The sequence below is a fragment of the Bos taurus genome, chromosome 22 (genome assembly GCF_002263795.3).
Source record: "Bos taurus isolate L1 Dominette 01449 registration number 42190680 breed Hereford chromosome 22, ARS-UCD2.0, whole genome shotgun sequence".
NCBI classification, from domain to species: domain Eukaryota; kingdom Metazoa; phylum Chordata; class Mammalia; order Artiodactyla; family Bovidae; genus Bos; species Bos taurus.
The window spans coordinates 6,471,451-6,494,370 of NC_037349.1; the positions used below are offsets into that span (position 1 = coordinate 6,471,451).

Sequence of the window (22,920 nt, forward strand, 5' to 3'; positions counted from 1 at the left end):
ATTTTGCATGATAACCTAAAGCTGCTTTTAAAAAAGAGCTTATTTTTAAAGAAAGAGAGGAGATCATTCTTGATGGTCTTGAATTTCCTCTTCACTCTTTTCTGAATTTTCTAAGTTTTGTATAAAGAACATAAAATAATACTTTTATAACTGGACAGAAAAGTCATTAAAGTAGAAAATGAGGGAATTCCCTGGTAGTCCAGTGGTCAGGACTCAGCATTTTCTTTGCCAAGAGCCTAGGTTCAATCCCTGGTAAGGGAACTAAGACCTCAGCACTGCCAAAAAACAAGGATGCAATAGTATCTGTATTAAGAAAACAAAAAAAGACACAAAAGTCATCAAACTATACAATGAAAACAGGTACATCTGTCTGCTAATTATGCCTCCATTAGGTTAATTTTAAGAAGTATTTTAAAAAGCCTTAGAGCTCTTATGTTTCACTTTAAACAGTATATATTATAGTGTATGTTATAATCTTTTTAAAAATTTTATTGACATATAGTTGATGTATAATATTACATAAGTTACAGGTGTACAGTATAGTGATTCATGATTTGTAATGGTTATATTCCATTTAGTTATTATAAAATATTGGCTGCATTCTCTGTGCTGAAAATATATTCTTGTTCAGTTCAGTTCAGTCGCTCAGTCGTGTCCGACTTTTTGAGATCCCATGGACCGCAGTACACCAGGCCTCCCAGTCCATCACCAACTCGCAGAGTTTACTCAAACTCATGTCCATTGAGTCGGTGATGCCACCCAACCATCTAATCCTCTGTTACCCCCTTCTCCTCCAGCCTTCAATCTTTCCCAGCATCAGGGTCTTTTCAAATGAGTCAGTTCTTTGCATCCAGTGGCCAAAGGATTGGAGTTTCAGCTTCACCATCAGTCCTTCCAATGAACACTCAGGACTGATTTCCTTTAGGATGGACTGGTTGGATCTCCTTGCAATCCAAGGGACTCTCAAGAGTCTTCTCCAAAAGCATCACAGTTCAAAAGCATCAAGTCTTCTGCACTCAGCTTTCTTCATAGTCCAACTCTCACATCCATACACGACTACTAGAAAAACCATAGCCTTAACTAGATGAACCTTTGTTGGCAAAGTAATGTCTCTGATTTTTAATATGCTGTCTAGGTTGGTCATAACTTTCCTTCTAAGGAATAAGCATCTTTTAATTTAAATATATTCTTGTAGCTATTTTAAAAATAATTTTAGTGGAATATAGTTGCTTTATAGTGTTGTGTTAGTTTGTGGCATATTTTCTACATAATAGTTTGTACTTCTTAATTCCCTACCCTCTCTTGCCCCTCCTCCCATGTATGTTATAATCTTCAGGGAAAGTTAATTTCTGTAAACCAGCAGTAGATGTTCCTGTTAAACTTGTTAGTGTCCTCCTGCAAGATAATTAATTAAAGTAAATTCTCTATTCTCGGTGCCATCAATTTGAGACTTGGGGTCCTGGAGCCTACCATCACTAACAATTATAATTCTGGAGAATAAATGGCTTGTTAAGCAAATAATAAGTTATTGTGTAATGAACACAGAGTTTCAGTTTAGGGGGATGGAAACCTTCTAGAGATAAAGAATGGCCATAGTTTCACAACAGTTTGAGTGTGATGCCACTGAACTGTCCATTTAAAAAAGGTTAAAATGGGGACTTCCCTGGTGGTCCAGTGGTTAAGAATCTGCCTGCCAATGCAGGGGACACAGTTTCAGTCCCCTGTCTGGGAAGGTTACACATGCTGCAGGGCAACTAAGCCCGTGTGCCACACCACTGAGCCCACGCTGTAGGCCCGTGCTCTGCAACAAGAGAAGCCCCCGCAACGAGAAGCCCATGCCCCGCACCTCGAGAGAGCCTGCACGCAGCAGCCAAGACCCGGGACAGTCAAAAATGAACAACAAAACAAATACTTTTTTTAATGGTACAGTTTATGTCATATATATTTTACCATAAAAAAGTAACTTCAGCGTCTCCCTAAACAGTTTTTTGGAGACGTCACCCTGTAATGGGAACCAATACGGCAGGAATGTCACAAGCGCTCTGCCAGGTGCCTTGGGTGCCTCTCCCAGCAAGAAGCCTAAAATCAGGGTTTCAGTCTCTTCCGTATCACTCGCTGTAATGCAACGTTCCTGAGACAAAGCCTGTCCATTTGGTGATTTTCACAGAATTCACAGAGGCACGGAGATGTGTGTCCAGGGAAACACATGCAAACCAGGGCAAGGCGAACTCCAAAATCATGCCATTGCTGCTGTGACTCCATTCATCCTAACAAATACTTACTGAGAGCCCACTACAGCCCTGCGTTGTGCCAGGACTTGGAGCAACATCTGCTCCCCAGGATCATGCGATATAGTGACACTTTACTCAAACTACTCGTTGACTTGACAATTTCAAATAATATTATGGGGCGGGGGGAATGGACTGGGAGTTTGGGATGAGCAGATGTCAACTATTACATATGAATGGATAAACAACGAGGTCCTACGATATAGCACAGGAAACTATACTCCATATTTTATGGTAAACCATAATGAAAAAACATACGAGAAAGAATATACACATATAACAATAATTTTGCTGCACACCAGAAATTAACACTACATTGTAAATCAACTATATTCAATTAAAAAATATTAATCAGTAAACCATCAAATTAAATAACATCACAGGACACATGTGACTCATGTTTCTCAAAGAAGGCAAGTGCATTCTTGTTTACTTTTCAACTTCTTTTCTTTGTACTCTGAAACGATTCAAACTTACAGAGAGTTGAAAAACTTTACAGAGAACTACTGTGTACTGGGTGTGTGCCAAGTCGCTCATTTGTGTCAACTCTTTGCAACCCCAAGGACTGTAGGCCGCCAAGCTCCTCTGTCCAAGGGATTCTCCAGGCGAGAATGCTGGAGTGGGTTGCCAAGCACTCCTCCAGGGGATCTTCGTGACCCAGGGATCTGGTCCACGTCTCCAGCACTGGCAGGTGGGTTCTTTACCATGAGCGCCATCTGCATAGCCCAACATCTTCACCCATATTCAACAGTCACTGATGCTCTGGCACCTGCTTTTGCCTAATTCTGGCTCTCTCCCTCTCCTCTCCTCCCTTGCCCCTGCCTTTCTGCCCCTCCATCCACAGCTAACCAGCTCCTTCCTCCTCCCCTTCCCTCTCCCTCTCTCCTTACAGACTGGTTTTCTGGAACCACTGTGAAGCACAGACATCGCCTTTTATTCTGAAATACTTTATTATGTATTTCCTAAGAACATTCTCTTATATAACCACAGTGCAATTATTAATTTCTGACAGTTAACAGTGATTCAATAGAACTACCTAATACACACTCCATACTCTAATGTTGCCAATCGTCTGAACCGCTGGGAGAATGGGTGGTAAAATACGGATACCAGGTCTTAAAATACTGATTTGAAGGCTCCTTCCTCAGCCACCCAGTGGACTAACAGCCTCCCAGGAGACCTGGTTTACTTCCCATAGGACCTTTCCTAAAGGACTCCAGGCAGAAGGAAATTCTCCTTGTGTTATTTAATAAAGCTCTTAACAATCACCTCACATTTAACCTGAATTCATGATGTAACTTAGGCCTATTTTCCTTTTGTTTCAGTCGCTGAAAGTCTCTGGATAAAAATATTTCTTGTCATAAAATTCTGAAGCATCACTCTCCACCCCGCTCAATTAGAAATTGTTCAAATCCCAGTAGCCCTTCTGCTCAGTGCCTCTCTCAGCATCTTCAATTTAAAGCAATATTTCTCAACCTCTGTTATCATCGTCAGTTTCCTAGGGCACCTTTTCAGACAAATTTCCTTCAGTATTCTCCCCCTGCAATGAAATTAATACAAAAGACAGACTGTACATCTATTTATGAACTCTTATCTATATCTGCATTTTATACATTAAAAACTAACACATTTTTATGACCATCACCCCAGGAACCATTTTCTATCACCCCCATTTAGAATGCATGGTCTGACATCATTCACAAGCTGGGATGGGGAGAAAAGGAGAGAGATCAAGGTGTTGCCCGTGTGAGACCAGACCCCAGTCCAGCCTAGGGTCCTCAGATGGGGGGTCTAACGGAAGGCTCAGAGATCTAATGACCCCTTTTCTACAGATGTGGTCTGAGGTTCACCTCGGCCCCAAAAGAGGCTCAAAATATTTTGAAGATTTTGCATATTCAAAGCTGGAGTCGAAGCCTTAGCGGATACAGGTAAATGCCCCCTTGTTAAGGCGGGATGGATGAGCCTGGCTTATCTAAAGGCTCCTTGCACAGATGTCTCCCCAGGACTCAGTCTACTTGGCACTCTTAACGGGGGAGTTCTGGCCTGAGAATATCTTCAGTGGCCATTCACCCACTCAGTAGAATCAACGCACATATTTTGTCTTCTGGCTGTGCCACACAGCTTACAGAATGGAAGCCGAGCCCATGGCAGTGAGAGCACCAAACGCTAACCACGACTGCCAGGGAATTCCCAGAACCAATGCATAATTCTGTATATCAATCTGCGATTGGTAACCAATATATTTACATTAATTCCCAATTGGACTGAGCTAAACTGTCCAAAAACATTTCCAAGTAGCTCTAAAACTGTTTTTTCAGGAATTTACCTAAAATAACGGCAGGTGCCAGACAGTCAGGGAGAAGACCTCATAAAATAAAGTGAAGAACACCCTGCCCCATAATGTTTTATGTGCTTTCCCCAAAAATGGACAAATATCAAGCTCCTATGACTTTATGCAGCTTATATTCAAGAAAATTAAATATACAAATAAGGCAGTCTGTGAAGGAACATAAATTAAGGGGAAATTTTGAATACATATGACATTGTATTCAATGTCAATATTCAATATTGTCATATTTCAATGTCAATATTCAATGTCAATATTCAAGCAGGAGTTATGCTTTCTTTCTAGACCACAGCTCTAAAATCATAAAATAAAGACTTTTTTTAAAGTCAATCAGGACATAGAAGAACTGAAAAAATAACAATGAACTGGATCTAATTGACATTTACAGAACAATTCTCCCAATGACGAAAGAATGCCTATTACTTTCAAGTATACATGGAATATTCACCAAGATAGAACATAACCAAGGTCATAAAACAACCCATATAAACATTAAACAACTGAATTAATTCAAAGTATGTTCTCTGACCATAATGAAATTAATGAGTAACAGAAAGATAACAGAAAAATCTTCAAACACTTGGAAATTAACACATTTCTAAATAACTCATGAGTCAAAGAGAAAGACTCAAGGGAAACGAGAAAATACTTTGAACCAAACTAAAATGAAGATTCGACATATTAGAACATGTGAAGGCAACTAAAGCCGTGTTTGAGGGAAACTTAGAGCATTAAATATTTACACTAGAAAAGATGAAAGAATTCAATACTGTAAGCTTCTGCTTTAAGAAACTAGGAAAAGAAGAAACTAAACATAAATCGCAGAAGGAAGGAATTTAAAAGATTAGCACAGGAGTAAAAAACTTAAAAATAGAAAACAATAGGAATTTCCTAGGGGGTCCAGTGGCTAAGACTCCATTCTCCCCATGCAGGGAGCCTGGCTTCGATTCTTGGTCAGGGAATTAGATCCCACAGGCTGCAACTGAAGATTCCACTGCTGCTAAGTCACTTCAGTCGTGTCCGACTCTGTGTGACCCCATAGATGGCAGCCCACCAGGCTCCCCCGTCCCATGCCACAAAAAACATTGAGATCCTGTGTGCTGCAACTAAGACAAGCTCAGACAAATAAATAAATATTTTTTAAAAAATAAAATAATAAAAACTACCAATGAAACAAAAAGCTGGTTCTTAGTAAGATCAATAAATAAATCTCTAGCAAGACTGTCAAAGACATAAAATTATCAATATCAGGAAAAGGAAAAAGGGAATATCACTATAGGCTTCAAAGATATTGAAAGGATAACTGGGAATAATAGAAGTAACTTTATACATCCTATAAATTCAACAATTTATAAGAAATGCACCAATTCCTCAAAAAGCATTTACTACCAAAACACACCCAAGATGAAACAGATAATCTGAATAGCTTTATGACTATTTTTAAAACGAATCTGTAGTTAAAACCCTTCCAAAATAAGAAATCTTCAGGCCAGATGGTTTCCCTGGTGATTTCTACCAAATATTTAAGGAAGAAATAACACCAACTCTACACAATTTCTTCCAGAAAATATAACAAGAAGGATACTTCCCAACTCATTTTAAGGCCAACATTACCCTGATACCAAAACCAAAGACAGTATAAGAAAACTGCAAACAAATACTTTTCATAAACAAAGATGCAGAAGTCCTTAACAAAATATTAGCAGATTGCATCCAGCAACATAAAAAAGTATAACACACCATAACCAAGTGAGGTTTATCCCAGAATAGCAAGGCTGGTTCAAAATTCAAAAAGCAGCCGATGTAATTTACCACATTAATAGCTGAAAGCAGCGATTAGAAAAGGGCCGGACAGTAACCATTTCAGTCTTTGCTGGCCTCAAAGTCTCTGCTGCAACTACTTAACTTTGTCATTGTAGAGTGAAAACAGACATGGGCAATGTGCAAACAAGTGGGCATGAGTGTGTTTCAGCAGCACTTTACAAAAGCAGGGGGCAGACCCTTCCATAATAAAGACACTCAACAAACTAGGAATAGAAGGAAGCTACCTCAGCATAATAAAGGCCATTTATGAAAACTCCACAGCTAACATCATAATCGATGGCAAAAGACTGAAACTCTTTCCTCTAATATCAGGAACAAGGCAAGGACACCCACTCTCACCATCTCTATTCAACAGAATATAGGAAGTTCTGGCCAGAGTAACTAGACAGGAAAAAGAAATCCAAACCGGAAAGGAAGAAGTAAAACTAGCTTTGCAAATGTCATGTATAAAAACTACTAAAGACTCCACAACAATTTTAAAAACCTGTCAGAAGTAATAAAAGAATTCAGCAAAGTTGCAAGATAAAAAAATCAACAGAGCAAGGGAGGCAGGAGGGAGGCTCAGGAAGAAGGGGACGTACGTGTATATACTTACGGCTGATTCATGCTGATGTATGGCAAAAATCAACAAAGCACTGCAAAACAATATACTCTAATTAAAAATAAATTTTAGGGGGAAGGGAGGAAAAATATATAAATAATTTTTTAAAAAATCAACAGAAAAAAACCAGTTTTTGTTTACAATAGCATCAAAACGAATACTTAATAATAAATCTAAACTATTATATTCAGTACCTTTCACTCAACAACCTATAATGGAAAAGCTGAAAATACAAACATACATATACACATACACACACACACACATATATATACACACACACACATATATATATAACTGAATTACTTTGCTGTACACCTGAAACTAACACAATATTGTAAATCCACTAAACTTCAAAAAAAAATTTTTAGAAGAATAAACCTAACCAAAAAGGTGAGAACCTTATGCACTAAAAACTACAATACATTTCTGAAAGAAATTAGAGAAGATATAAATATATGGAAAGCTAACCCACATGTCTTGGATTGAAAGACTTAATATTTTTTTAAGACAACATCTTAAAGAGGCTCATACCAGCCAAAGTGATCTACAGATTCAGTGCAAACCCTAGCAAAATCCCAGTGACACTTTTTTTTTTGCAGAAATAGAAAATTAATTCTAAAATTCATACAGAATCTCAAGGGACCCTGAAGAACCAAAATAATTTTAAAAAAGAAGAAGGCTGAAGGAGTCACAGTTCTAATATCAAAACACATTACAAAGCTACAGTGATCACCTTACTGTGGTGCTGACATAAAGACAGACAAGTGGACCAGTGAAATAGAATAGAGAGCCCATACAGCATGTGGTTCTCTATGTGGTCATAAGATCTCTGAAAAATACTCAGCAGGAAAAAGAGAGTCTCTTCAACAAGTGGTACTGGGAAAACTGGATATCCACATGCAAAAGAATGAAGCTGGGCCCTTATTTTACACTGTATGCAAAAATTAACTCAAAACAGATTAAATATCTAAATATAAGACCTAAAACTATAAAACACCAAAAGAAAACACAGTAGAAAAGCTTCATGACATTGGACTTGGCAATGATTTCTTGACTATGACACCAAGAGCAAAGGCAGCAAAAGCAAAAACTGACAAACGGGACGACAGCCAACTTTAAAACCCTCGGGCCTCAAAGGACACAATCAACAGCGTGGAAAGGTAACCAGCGGGAGAGGAGAAACGCGCTGAGCCCACGCCCAGTCCCAAAGCCTTCATCTACAGCCCCGGAGTCACGGCCATCAACGAGCCCAGAGCTGCTGCTCCCAGAAGCAAGTCCATCATCACACAAAACTCCCGGGACACAGTGCCTTTGTCCTCTTTAGTCAATGCTTACAGGTAATTTTACAACAAAGATCACCATAACTCTAGGTAATAGAATGTATTTCTTAAATAAAGTTGTAGGTTTAAAGTGGTTATAAATGATCGTTCATTCTTTCTATGTCACAGAGGGAACAAGCAATATATCTCCCACTTTGTCTTGTTTACGGATGGAAAACAAATTGGTTGACATTCCAAGAAAATTAACAACTAAACAGGAAAGGGATAAAAACACAAATTGTCCAAGCCTTTGGTTGAACGTTCTTTCCATAAGCCGCAAATACTGCAGCTTTACCTAGTTTCATGGACAGCTGCTCACAGGCAGGAACAATTTCCACCGGTTAATATCTGGAATTGTGTATCTTACCACACCTGAAGCAGCTTCCAAAAGTAGTGGATGAAGACCACAGAATGGCTGCCTGAGTGGCCACTTGAGAAGATTAAAGTTAAGGCAAACTGGGTAATTTTTATTAGCTACATGCTACATTCACCCAAGAAGTATATGCTGCATGCCCCATAGTCTTTTTTTAAACATAGGCCAGGAACCTCCCTGGTGGTCCAGTGGTTAAGAATCTGCCTTGTACTGCCTGGGATGCAGACTGATGCCTGATTCAGGGAACTAACATCCCACATGCCACAGAAACACAGTCCACGCAGGGCAACCGCTGAGCGCACGCAGTCTAGAACCCACGCTCTGCAACTGGAGCCGCCTCCACATGCTGCAAGCGGAGAAAGCCTGACCACAGCAGGGAAGACCCAGTGCAGCCCAAAGAAGTGGAAACGGGCAAAACAAAGGCTTGCTAACTTTTTAACACAGTTCCAACAATGACACAAGGTTATCTTTTCTCTCTAAAAATATATTTTTCCAGAACCACATGAGAGTAAGTTGCCAAAATAATGCCCTTTGACCCCTAAATCCTTCAGGGTACAAATATTAAAATCAAACAATTAACATGGATACTGTACTGTTAGCTATAGACTGCACACAAATTTTCTGTCATAATAATGTCATTTACACACACACAAAGAATCAGATCACAAGTTATATTTAGTTAGTACAAAATGTACACTTTGTAGTTTTCAAAAGCAATTTACAGCTTCAAACTAAAAAAGCAAAACTAAAGATGGAAACAAAACAAAAAACACTAAGAATACCAATAACTGCTACATTGCTGGAAAGGAAAAGGAAGCCAGTTCTAGATAAGCAGAAATTCAATTTCATGACATAAGCAACTGCGATTTAGTCTCTTTCTAGATAGGTTATGCTTTGCTTATGTTCCAAAAGATGACGCCCCCCAGGCTTAAGCTTGACTCCATAAGTTTAGTCCTGTTTCTCTGACACAGAGATTTTCTAAAGCACTTTTATGTCAATCCTATCTTGTGAGAAAAATGTGAGAAAAAAAAAATGTAGAGTTTTGGCTTTCAACACTCTTTTCCTGAATTTCAGCTCACTGCAAGGGTATCACAGAAACTGATGTTTAACAAAAAGTTCAGTTACAGGAAACTCCAAATTAATTAAATGACTAAAACAGTGTTACAATGCACTTTGGGCCAAGGTTTCAAGGGCAGACTTCTCACAAAAAGGAAAAAGGCGCAGATTAGCTGGGAGAATAAAAATGACCACAAGAATATTGCTAGTACAAAAGTGACAAAACTGCTAGTGTAAAAAGTGACAAAACGCAATATGATACAGATACAGATAAATAAGTGTGCAACAATACTCTCCCAACAGCATTCTCAGCACACACTGGCTTTCGTTCTGCTCCATTTTTTAGGGCTCAAGAAATGAGTCAGCTGGAACATGTACACAGTAAAGCTCTGTAAAGTTCGCCCAAGTTCACCAAAGGGGTCGGGAGGCCCATTTTTAAGGTATTAGTAATAGGGTGGAACTCAGCTACATAAGAATCCCAGAAGCAAAATGCATTCAAAACATGCGATCCCACTTCACCCAAAGTCCACACTCTGATTTGGGAGTGTGGATTTGGGAGGCCTCCCTGGCAATTAAGACTCCGGCCAGAGCTTCCTAAGACTCACAGGGTCCAAGAGCCCCCTCAGCCTGTCCTGGAAGCCTGAATGAAGACAGGACAGGACAGACATGGAAAGATCTTCCGAAGGACTGCAGGAGGCAAGAGACGAGGCTGTGAGAGCTCTGAACACACAGCCCGAAAAAGTGCCTGCTTCTGACCGGGAAAAACCCACCAAACATCATCTACTCACAGAAAGAGATGCCACCCAACACTGGGCGAGAAAATCGCTAACGACAGCACAGGGGCCCTTCCCAGGGAAGGCCAGGGCTAGAGAGAGCGAACAGGAATAATGCTGAGCAATGACTGCCTTGCAGTGGAATGCGTGGCTGCTTTACCCTGAGGCAAAGCCCTCAGTGATCTCATCTATAAAATGAGGGGGGAGAAGGTCTCCAAGTTCCTTCCAGGGCGGTGAAAAGAAAGCAAGCCCCAGAGTCAGACCAATCCTGACTCCCCAACTTACCAGCAAGGCCATGTAGGTCACTCTGTGCCTCAGTTTCTACACCTGCAAAATAGAGATCCCACCTGCAACAGTCAGGGATAGATTTGGCTGTGAACAGTGGCTTAAAAATGAGGCTTATTATGCCCATTATAAAAAATTCCAGAAGATAGTAGCCCAGGATTTGTGAGGTGATCAACTGAGGCTTCCCAGGTGACTCAGATGGTAAAGAATCTGCCTGCAACGCAGGAGACCTTGGTTCAATCCCCGGGTCAGGAAGATCCCCTGGAGAAGGGAATGGCAACCCACTCCGGTATTCTTGCCTAGAGAATTCCATGGACAGAGAAGCCTGGCAGGCTACAGTCCATAGGGTCACACAGAGTCAGACACAACTGATCAACCAACACTTTCACTTTTCTGATCAACAAAGTCCTCAGAGGTGTCTTCTGTCTTTATGGCCTTCATTCAAGTTGCCTAAAGACTCAAGATGACTGCTACAATTCCAGACATCACGTCTATATTCCAGTTTTGGCCACATGTCTTTATTTTAAGAAGAAAGGGGAAAAAGGGGGAAAGGTACAAAGGAAGTTCCAGGAAACTATTATGTGACAACTCTGTTCCCCGGTAAGGGGGACTGTGCGGTGCAAAGATAGTTTTCTCAAGGATAAAGCACGTATACAGCTAAAAACTAGGGATCTATGACTATAGAAGGGAAGGCCGGATAGATCTGTAGCACCTCTTATCTCATGTTAAGGATTAAATTGTAAATCTAAAGCATCCAAGGGCCCCTGGGCCCACAAAGGTATCCCTTCTGATTCTGGTAGCACTGACATTTTATGACCTGTGGTGTCGGTGGCTTGAGAGTCCTTCAGGAAGCAGGTTTTTCCAACACAATCTACTTTTACCATTTGGTCTTTGGCCACAGCCTACATACCACCTGAGTTCCAGCCGTACCAAACCATCTCCCTCACTCCACACTTCCCAACCTTTGTACCCACAGAGCTTCTACCAGGGAAGCCCTCCCCAAGCCCCAGGCTGCACAATGAACCCCTCTGTTCAATACCCTAGGTCTCCCCTCACCTGCTTGTCTGCTATCCCCAGGTGGAGATGGGGCTCTCCCCTGGAGCTTCTTCTCGGGTAGCATCACCACCACCCACCACCCCATATCATAAAAAAGTGTTAGTTGCTCAGTCGTGTCCAACTCTTAGCAAGCCCATGAACTGTAGCCCACCAGGCTCCTCTGTCCATGAGATTCTCCAGGCAAGAGTACTGGAGTGGGTAGCCATTCCTTTTCCATGTGCCATGCCCTATTCTAAGCCCTTTACATGAAGTTTGGCCGCTGATCCCAACAACCCTATGACACACTCACTGTAACATCCCCATTTTACAGATGAAGAAATCAAGGCACAGAGAGGTTAAATAGCTGGTCAAGGCCACACAGGTATTAATCGTCAACAGCAAGGTTGGGACGCAAGCCCAGGCTGCTGGACCGCAGAATCCTTACCCTTAGCCACAACACTCAGCTGCCCCGACTACCTGAGTAAGGGGTCCGCACGTCATCTCAGACCAAGGATGGTCAAACCACAGCCTATAGGCTAAATCCAGCCCACCACCTGTTTTTGTAAACAAAGTTTTATTGGAACATAGACACACCCGCTTGTTTACAATGGAAGAGTAGAGGAGTTGCCATGGAGACTGTGGAGCCCACAAAGCCAGATATTAACTGTCTGACCCTTTACGGGAAAAGTCTGCCACCCCTGATACAGGCTGCCAGCCCTGTAAGGCAGGACCTGTGCTGTTTTCTTTCGTCTCTCACATCTCACATGGCATTTATTTATTTATTTTTAACTGAAGCATGGTTAATGTACAATGCGTGTTAATTTCTGTGTACAGTAAAGTGATTCAGTTAAACATACATATATTCTTTTGCATGGTCTTTTGCATTATGGTTTATTGCAGGATACTGAATCTAGTTCCCTGTGCTATCCAGTAGGACCTTGTTGTGCATCCATCCTGCATGTAAGAGTTTGCATCTGCTGATCCCAGGCTCCCAGTCGCTCCCCTCGTCTCCCGCTGGCAACCACAAGTCCATGTCTGTGAACCTGTTTCGGTTTTGTAAATTTGTTCATTTGTGTCATATTTTAGATGCCACATATAAGGGTATCATACGGTATTTGTCTTTCCCTGTCTGACTTACTTCATCTTGAGGTCCATCCCTGTTGTTGCGAATGGCATTATTTCATTCTGTTTGATGGCAAAGATTCCATCATGTATATGTACCAAATCTTTATCCATTCAACTGCTGACAGACATTTAGGTTGTTTCCATGTCTTGGCTCTTCTGAACAGTGCTGCCATGAGCAGTGGGGTGCACGCATCTTTTTGAATTAGAGTTTTCTCTGGCTATACTGCACGGCATTTGGCATATACACTCAAGGCCCTCAGTAAGTACGTGGGTGTGAACCTTCCGTCAGGCCTAACTACACACAGAGAGGTGTGTGCATGTCTGGGGGCTGCAGCCCCCAGCTCACGCAGGACTTGGAAAGTCTCCCACTTCTGTGTAGACTCTAGTTAGCAACAAAGGGCCCAGGAAAACCTTCGTGGTGGCATTCCCTGCACGGTTCACAGCCCACCACGGTTCTGATGACGTGACCATCACCGGGATGCACCTATCACCTAATCCACCTAACTCCTCTGGAACAAGGGACTCACACAGAGCACCGAGTCCCACCTGCACTTGGGAGAACCTGAATCCCATGGCGTCCTGGGCGGTTCCCAGTCCCTGCTCGTGGTTCACCGGCCACGTGACCAGCACTGCCTAAACACTTAACACATCCTGGGAAAGAGGTACTAAAAACCGATGCTGGGGACTTCCCTGGCGGTTCAGCAGTCAAGAAGCTGCCTGCCAACGCAGGGGACATAGGATTGACTCCTGCTCTAAAAAGACTCCACCTGCCTCAGGGCAACTAAGCCTGTGCCCCTGCGCTCTAGAGCCTGCAAGCCACAACTACTGAGCCCAGGTGCCCTGACTATTGAAGCCCACACGCCCTAGAGCCTGTGCTCCGCCATCAAGAGAAGCCACCACAAAGAGAAGCTCACGTACCACAGCTAGAGAGTAGCCCCCACTTACTGAATCTAGAGGAGACCTGTGCACAGCAACGAAGACCCAGTGCAGCCGAAAAAAACAAAAAACAAAAAACTGATGTCGGGGCCTTTCAACTTGTTATATTTTCATCAAAAGATTTCTAGAAAGGGACCAAACCACATACAAACACATTCCTCTGAAAACTACCGCCCAACGTGAACAAGTTATTCATGACTCAAATGCCTTCAAAGAACAGAATCGTGCACATTTCCTGATTGCAGTGCTGTTCTTGGTATCATTGTACAAGGCACAAATACAGCATTGGGTTGTGACCAAATCCCATCAAGTCTGGGTTATCAACCAGCAAATTCTGGACGGCTTTCTTTCTAATTCTGTCTTGGCCAGCCCCGAAACTCATCAGGAGCCACCCAGAGGAAACATGCAGAGAGCCTCCCATGTTTCCAGCACAACCATCTCAATCCTGCTTTCAGGACACAAAGGCCGTCTCTCCTCTCCTCCCAGGGTTCTCAAACTGCTGTCTGATGGGACACACCCTGCCAGGCCATGTGATGGACAGCCAGTGGAGACCAGCATCCACTACACAGATAAAACCGCTTGTCACCTGCCCCAGCGCAGGGGGAGGAAGGTCTGAGAAATACCTGTATACTGGGTCTAAAGTGGCCACCAACTCAGCCCCAGGTTCCACCAAGTCACCCACTGGTCTAAAGCACGTGTGTCTGTTAAGTCGTTCAGTTGTGTCCAACTCTTTGCAATCCCATGGATTATAGCCCACCAGGCTCCTGTGTGTGTGTGCGTGTGTATGTGTGTGTATGTGTATGTATGTGTGTGTGTTAGTCATTCAGTCATGTCTGACTCTTTGCGATCCCATGGACTGTAGCCCATCAGGCTCCTCTGTCCATGGAATTTCCCAGACAAGGATACTGGAGTGGGTAACCATTCCCTTCTTCAGGGAATCTTCCCAACCCAGAGATTGAACCTGGCTCTCCCATGTTGCAGGCAGATTCTTTACTCTCTGAGCCACCAGGGAAGCCCCCTACAATACTGGACTCCTAGAAAATAAACTATTGTATGCCAGGCCTGATGCTGGGCCCGATGCCTGCAGGAGCTCACAGCAACGCTACAAGGCTGGCATCACGCACAGAGGAGGAAACCAGGCTCCACAGAGGTAAGCGAATTGCCAAGGTCATGCAGCAAAAACGAGGAAAAGCTGGACTGGCAAGGGGGTCTAAGCATGTCACCAGCCTGTGGTCCTGCAGGCTGTGCCCTCAGAAGCAAGGTGACTCCAGGAGAAGGAGGCAGTCTCAGGTTCCAAAAGTTCCCAAGAGGCATCACAGAAGGTGTCCGGGACGGGGAGTGACCCACTCACTTATACACTGATAGTGGGGGTGGAGAACGGTCCAGCCATTCTAAGTTTCTACACGTACCTCTCCTAGGATCCTGCGATTCCAATCCCAGTACTGACCCAAGAGAAATGAAGCTCACGTCCACACACAGACTTGTACACGAACAGCAGCTTGGTTTGTAACAGCCAAAAACTGGAAACCACCCAAACATCCACCTATGAGTATACAGATAAGCAAACTGTGGTATATTCACAAGTACACTACGACTCAACAACAGAAAGAAATCCAGTATAAATGACTGATGCGGCGGCAAAGAGGACCAAACTCAGATCTTTCTGAGTTAAACAGACCAGACTCTGAAAAGGATAAGCTCTAATGGTTCCACCCACTGATACATAAAGCCCAAAGAGACAAAACGAATTCATGGTGATAAAAATCAGAAATAGATTGCAAGGGAAGGGGAATGGACTGGAAAGAAGCACAAGGAACCTTCCTGAGGGGATGGAAATGTTCTGTACCTTTTGAAGCAGTGGTTATATGCTATAAACAAGTATCAAAATTCAAATAGAACATCTAAGATAATCGTATTGTATGTTTATTAGGACTTGAAAAAGAAGCCTTTGGACTAATGAGTCATTCTGATGATAAAATGGAAAGCACAGATTATTACCTGTATTCTTCCAAAACTAACTGCTCAATTAGTACTTAAAGAAACCCCAAAGAAACTCTGATTGGCCTGTCAAAGGAAATTAGGTTTACTCATGGGTATTAGAAACAATTTTCCACACAATATTACCTACTTAATACTTGCCCGAGAGCTCTGTCCAGGCAGACAGAGATGAATGAGCCCACCAATCTGGCCTAACAAGCCCACTTACACTCATGACAGCAGCCTGTGTCCTTCCCTGAAAGAGATGGCTGTCTCTATGGCAACCAGTGGAAGGTAGGCACGGTGGACAGAGAAGGGAGCCAAAGAGCTTAAGAACCACTTTGGACTCATGACTGCGGGAATGCCATTCCCTACCCCCAAGATGTTCACATCCTAATTCCTGGAACCTGTGACTGTTAATTTATATGGCAAAGTTTTTGGCACAGGCTAACTCGCTTCAGTCGTGTCTGACTCTTTGCAACCCTAACGACCCTAGCCTGGAAGGCTCCTCTGTCCATGGGATTCTCCAGGCAAGAATACTGGAGTAGGTTGCCATGCACTCCTCCAGGGGATCTTTCTGACCCAGGGATCAAACCCTTGTCTCTTATGTCTCCTGCACTGGCAGGCAGGTTCTTTCCCACTAGAGCCACCTGGGAAATCCTAATGGCAGACTGATTAACTTAAGGATCTTGAGATGAAGGGATTCTTTAAGCAGACCCCAAACACATTCATAGGAGTCCTTCTAACAGGGAGGCAGAGGGAGATGTGACACACAGAGAGGAGAAGGAAACACGAAGACAGAGGCAGAAATGGGAGTGATGCAGTTACGAGCCAAGGAATGCTGGCAGTCACCAGAAGCTGGAAGAAGCAAGAAGAACTTTCCCTGAGAGTATCCGGCGGGAGCACGGCCTTGCCAACACCCTGACTTACATCCAGTGAAACTAATCTCAGACTTCTGGCCTCCAGAACCATGAAAAAAATACATTTCTATTGTTTCAAGTCACCAAGTTTGTGGTCATTTTTTATAAGAGCCATAAGAAAACTAACACAGACTGGAAGCCTTAAAGTCATATTGCTTCTGCCAGCAGTCCACATTCCCCCAGTATCAACTCCAATGTCTGAGAAATTAATTTATTATTTTAAAATTAATGAAAGCTTGTTTCTTAAGACAAAATGTCATAGAGACTTCCCTAGTGGTCCAGTGGATAAGACTCCATGCTCCCAACACAGGGGGGCCAGGGTTCAATCCCTGGCCAAGGAACTAGACCCTGCAAGCTGCCACTGAAGAGTTTACACGCAGCAACTAGAGAGTCTGCACGCCACAGTGAAGACAGAAGACCCCACGTGCTGCAACTGAGACCCAGCACTGCCAAATACACAGATAAAAATAAATATTTTAAAAAAGGAAAACATCACAGACCATCTCATGACCATGGGACAGGTAAAGATTTCCTTAACAGGGCTCAAAAAGAACCCAACAAAAAGGGAAAACATTGACAATGTGACTATGTTAAAATTTAGAATTTGTGTTTATCAAGACACTAGTAAGAGAGGAACTCGCAAACCATGGCATGAAAGAAGCTGCTTTCTCTGTATATAGAACACCTGTGCCCACGTGTGCAGAAACCTATCAGTGAACTCAGACCCAGAATACACAGGAAATTCCACAATTTAATAAGAAAAAAAGCAGATCTTAGAAAGCTAATAACTTCATTAGCCATCAGAAAGGGCAAATTAAAACCACAAGGAGATACCGACACACACCCACCAGATTGGCTACGACGAGAACAGACAATGTCAAGTATGGATGAGTCTGTGGAGCACCTAGAACTCGCTCACATTTCTGGTGGCATACTAACAGACACAACCACTCTGGAAAACTCTCTGGATGCCTCTCGTGAGTGGGACATCTGTAACACCTCCACACCTAGGTACTCACCCACAGACAGGTATGCGTGTATTTCCCAAAACTATTCATATGAGCCCCAAAACTGGGAGGAACTCAAATGTCAATCTATAATAGGTACAAATATATTTTGTACATTCATACAACGGAATACCAAACAGCAGTGGAAATAAAGAGACCACAACATGAATGGGGCTAAGAAGCCAGACATAAAAGATCACATTACAATATGAAATTAAAAAATAGGCCTAATAATATATGGTATTGGGAGTCAGAATAGTGGCACCTACAGGGGCCGGGGATGACAGTAAGGGATGGGATGAAGGGGCTGCTTTTTCTTGATCTGGTTGTGTGTGAAAATTCACTGAACTACGTATTTTTATGAGTTGTGTATTTTTCTGAACGAATATATAAGACTTCAAATTTACCCTCAAAAATTCAGTTATTCAGAGATTATGTGGAAAGGTATGCGCAGCTTTCCTTTTCTCGATAATACTTTCAAACTGCAAAATGGATGCACGTTCACCTTAGGGGGAAAAAATAATGGGAAAAAAGAGAAGGAAAATCATGCTCACCATTCAGGGTGTGTGTGCAAGCATGCACACGCATGTGCATGTGTGTGTGTGTTAGTCACTCAGTTGCGTTCGACTCTGCGACCCCATAGACTGTAGCTATGCCAGGCTCCTCTTGCCATGGAATTTTTCAGGCAAGAATACTGGAGTGGGCTGCCACATCTTCCTCCAGGGGCTCTTTCTGAGCCAGAGATCGAACCTGGGTCTCCTGCACTGCAGGCAAATTATTTACCATCTGAGCCACCAGGGAAGCCCACTGGGTATAAATATCAAATACATGTTCACTTTAAATAAGGCAGGGGTGAGAGGACAGCCAATCCCACAGAGGGTGATTAACATATGGCATACATTACATATATCATATATAATGTATTATATACATGTATGTGTATAGTACAAATCATATACAATATAATGTTGTCATCACCAGTTGTGTCAGACTCTTTGCAGCCCCATGGACTGCAGCATGCCAGGCCTCCCTGTCCCTCACCATCTCGTGGAGTTTGCCCAAGTTCATGTCCACTACATTAGTGATGCCATCCAGCCATCTCATCCTCTCATGCCCTCTTCCCCTTGTATACATTATATAGGATAATATGCTATGCATATATTATTATATATTTTATACATATATAGTTGTATATATTACAATATAATACATAGATATAATCAGCAGCTTTGTGATCTGAGCAATCATCTTTTATAATTATTGTCAATGAAGCCATCTAAGGTCCCTAAACAATGTGAGTGGGGCCTCAGAACAATCTGACAACCCAGACAGCAAGACGTGCAAATCCTTCGGAGCACAAGGAGACGAGACCATTAAACCAGAACAGTGATTTTCAACCCTGGTATCACCACCAACTGTCTCTAAAACTACTGGAATTCTCGAAAAGCATTCATTTTAATGCAGTATTACTTTTGAGGTCAATATATGCCCCTACTGACTTTGCTAAATGGACCAAGTGACCCCAAAACCCTGGGAAATCATGCCAGAGGCTACACACTGTCTTCTCAAAGTCTGTTAATACAGATCGAGTGAAAAGCAAGCCCTGGATATCTGGTTCCTAAAGGTCCACCTTGGGTGGGTGGTCATGGGTCTGAGGTCAGGATGGGCATGTCTGCTGATGACATGTTGCAGAGAAGAGGGCAAACGATAAACATACTAACTCAAGGACGAGGCTTTAAGCTGGTAGAGCATTAAGAATTGCAAGAACAGTGGTAAACGCTGGCCAAAATAGAACTAAATCCTGGCTTGTCTTTTCTGTCATTCATTTACTTGCTAACTCATTTGGTAATACTTACTGAACCCTTATTATATGCCACGTCCTATTCTAGACTCTAGGGATACAGCAGTGAACAAGACAGGCAAAATTACTCTCTGTCCTCAGGGAGTTAATACCAAGTGCAGAAAGACAAAAGAGTAAAATACAGAGCATGTCAGCTGGTGGTAAGGGTTGAGGAGGAGAAAAAGCGTGAAAGGGAGATGGGGTTTAGAGGCTGGAGGAGGAAGGAAGTCACTTCCGACAGAAACGTAAATGCCTGGTTCCAAGTTTTAAATGACCTCTTGCCCCTCAAAGAACCCATCATCTTCTCTGCAAAGAACTCTGTGATAATTATGCGAATGGGACCCCAGAGCCATCACAGCATTCAAAAAAGAGACCAAGAGTTTTATGGACCGGAAAGGGTCCGCTAAAGTAGGGGCAAACTGAAGATCCAAAAACAGCTCCTTCTTGAGATCCTGAACTATTCTCAGCCCCTTACACATCAGGTCTTCATTTAATCCCCACACTGAACTAAGGAAAAGAGCAGAGGTTACACCATCTTCAACATTTAAGCAAGCAGGAAAGCGGAAGCCCAGGGCAATTACGGAACTGGCCCAAGGCAACAGGTGTGCTCAGTACTGAGGTCAGGACTTGACCCAGAGTCCGCACTGCTCTAACTGTCCAAATGCATGTCCACTGGCCTGAGGTTTTCATATGCCCGCACTCGTCCACTTCATCCTATTCAAGATTTGCCTTTCAGTGTTTTCCTGAGTTCTTACAACCTCACCAATCACCCAAGAAAGAATTAGAGGCTGACGCCACATTTGCAGTCTTTTTTCCTCCAAATATCAAAAACTGAATGGCGATGAAAGCCCTCAAATATTTAAACATCACTTCCCAGATCTAATGAGAAATTATTTCCCCTAAAACACTAGAAGCTAAAACCAACCCCAGAGCAGTTCCGTTCTGGCCAAAGACTAAACTCAGCCTTAGGGCAAATGAGAGTCCATACTGTATCCTTGCTAGATCTACCCTTCTCAAACTGAACACAAGCAAACAGAACTCCTGAGTGTCCCCTATCCTACGCACAGGCAGGTGCGTCCCCTGTGACCCTGGGATCCATGAAGGATGCCTCAGCCTCCCAGCCTACATACTCAAGAAGAGAACATTAAAAAAAAAAAAAGTAAAACTGAATCACTTTGCTGTACACCTGAAACTAACACAACACTGTAAATCAACTATATTTCAATTTTTAAAAAGTTTAAGCTATCCTTGGCCCCTCTTGCTTTCTCACCTCAGCATCCAACCCCTCAGCAATGTCCCTCCTCCCCACTCCAAATGTGTCCCTTTCTGCATTTCCCTTGTCCCCACCGTCCAGGCCCCCAGCATCTCTTGCCTGGACCGCCATGCTGCGCTCCTGTCTGCTTCCTGACCTGCTCCTGAAAATCTCATCTCCACACAGGAGCCAGAGTGAGCTCTTGAAAGTTGCAGACCGGGTCACCTCCCTGCCTAAAATCCTTCTGTCAAACTGCAACAGTCTTCAATCTTTCCCCTGCCTACAAGGCCACGTATGATATGGCATCTGCCTGACTCTCCCCAGTCTCTGGGGTTTACTCTCCCCGTGGTACACTCATTCCATATGAAACTCAAAAAGTGGGTGAAAAGATTGTGCACTAGATTAAAATGTGAATATCAGCAAAGACATTAGATCCACACAAATTTCCACAAATACATGCCTTTATTTCACCATCTTTTATATATACATATATATGTATATATGTATATATATATATATGATATATGCATCATATATATGTGAGAAGGAAATGGCAACCCACCGTAGTATTCTTGCCTGGGAAATCCCATGGACAGAGAAGCCTGGCGGGCAAAGGAGCGCGTGGGATCACAAAGAGTTGGATATGACGAACACTTTCACACTTTCATAAATGTATATGTGCCATGCCCTGTTGCTCGTGGGATCCTAATTTCCCAAACCGGAATCGAACCCAGGCCCACAGCAGTGGAAGCATGGAATCCAAACCACTGGACCACCAGCAAATTCCCTAAATATATTTTTAATCTATGAGCACCTACCTCCTTCTGAAACTGTGTTCATTTGTTAGAGGTATTTACACTTTAATGGGGCTTCCCAGGTGGTGCTCATGGTAAGGAACCCACCTGCCAATGCAGGCAGTGTGAGACAAGGATTTGATCTCTGAGTCAGGAAGATCCCCTGGAGCAGGGCATGGCAACCCACTCCAGTATTCTTGCCTGGAGAATCCCATGGACAGAGGAGCCTAGTGGGGCTACAGTCCATGGGGTTGCACAGAGTCGGACATGACTGAAGCAAGTTAGAATACATGCACTTTTTAATGCCATCCTACAAATCTCTACCATGCTATAATGTCTGAAATATTTTCTTCAAAGAACTATACTAATGCATTATAGAAACTCCTTCCTTTGGCCCATTTTTTGATTGGGTCGTTTATTTTTCTGGAACTGAGCTGCAGGAGTTGCTTGTGTATTTTTGAGGTTAGTTCTTTGTCAGTTGCTTCATTTGTTATTATTTTCTCCCATTCTGAAGGCTGTCTTTTCATCTTGCTTAGAGTTTCCTTTGTTGTGCAAAAGCTTTTAATTTTAATTACGTCCCATTTGTTTATTTTTGTTTTTATTTCCAATATTCTGGGAGGTGAGTCGTAGAGAATCCTGCTGTGATTTATGTCGGAGAGTGTTTTGCCTATGTTCTCCTCTAAGAGTTTTACAGTTTCTGGTCTTACATTTAGATCCTTAATCCATTTTGAGTTTATTTTTGTGTATGGTGTTAGAAAGTGTTCTAGTTTCATTCTTTTACAAGTGGTTGACCAGTTTTCCAAGCAGCACTTGTTAAAGAGATTGTCTTTTCTCCATTGTATATTCTTTCCTCCTTTGTCAAAGATAAGGTGTCCATACGTGCATGGATTTATCTCTGGGCTTTCTATTTTGTTCCATTGATCTATATTTCTGTCTTTGTGCCAGTACCATACTGTCTTAATGACTGTGGCTTTGTAGTAGAGCCTAAAGTCAGGCAGGTTGATTCCTCCAGTTCCATTCTTCTTTCTCAAGATTGCTTTGGCTATTCGAGGTTTTTTGTATTTCCATACAAATTGTGAAATTATCTGTTCTAGCTCTGTGAAAAATACTGTTGGTAGCTTGATAGGGATTGCATTGAATCTATAGATTGCTTTGGGTAATATAC

General features: G+C 42.6%; 1 protein-coding gene across 5 annotated transcripts in view; it reads right to left on the reverse strand.

Moving 5' to 3' along the window:
* OSBPL10 (oxysterol binding protein like 10) overlaps positions 1–22,920 on the reverse strand; it is a 362,790-nt gene that overhangs the window by 334,150 nt on the left and 5,720 nt on the right. Inside the window, exon 1 of one of the 5 annotated variants that reach the window (XM_059879971.1) lies at positions 10,600–11,126. The exons of the other annotated variants lie outside the window; for them this stretch is intronic. The gene's annotated coding sequence lies outside the window, so the exon portion shown is untranslated. Of the gene's footprint in view, positions 1–10,599; positions 11,127–22,920 lie in introns of those variants that run through there. 5 annotated transcript variants of the gene reach the window in all.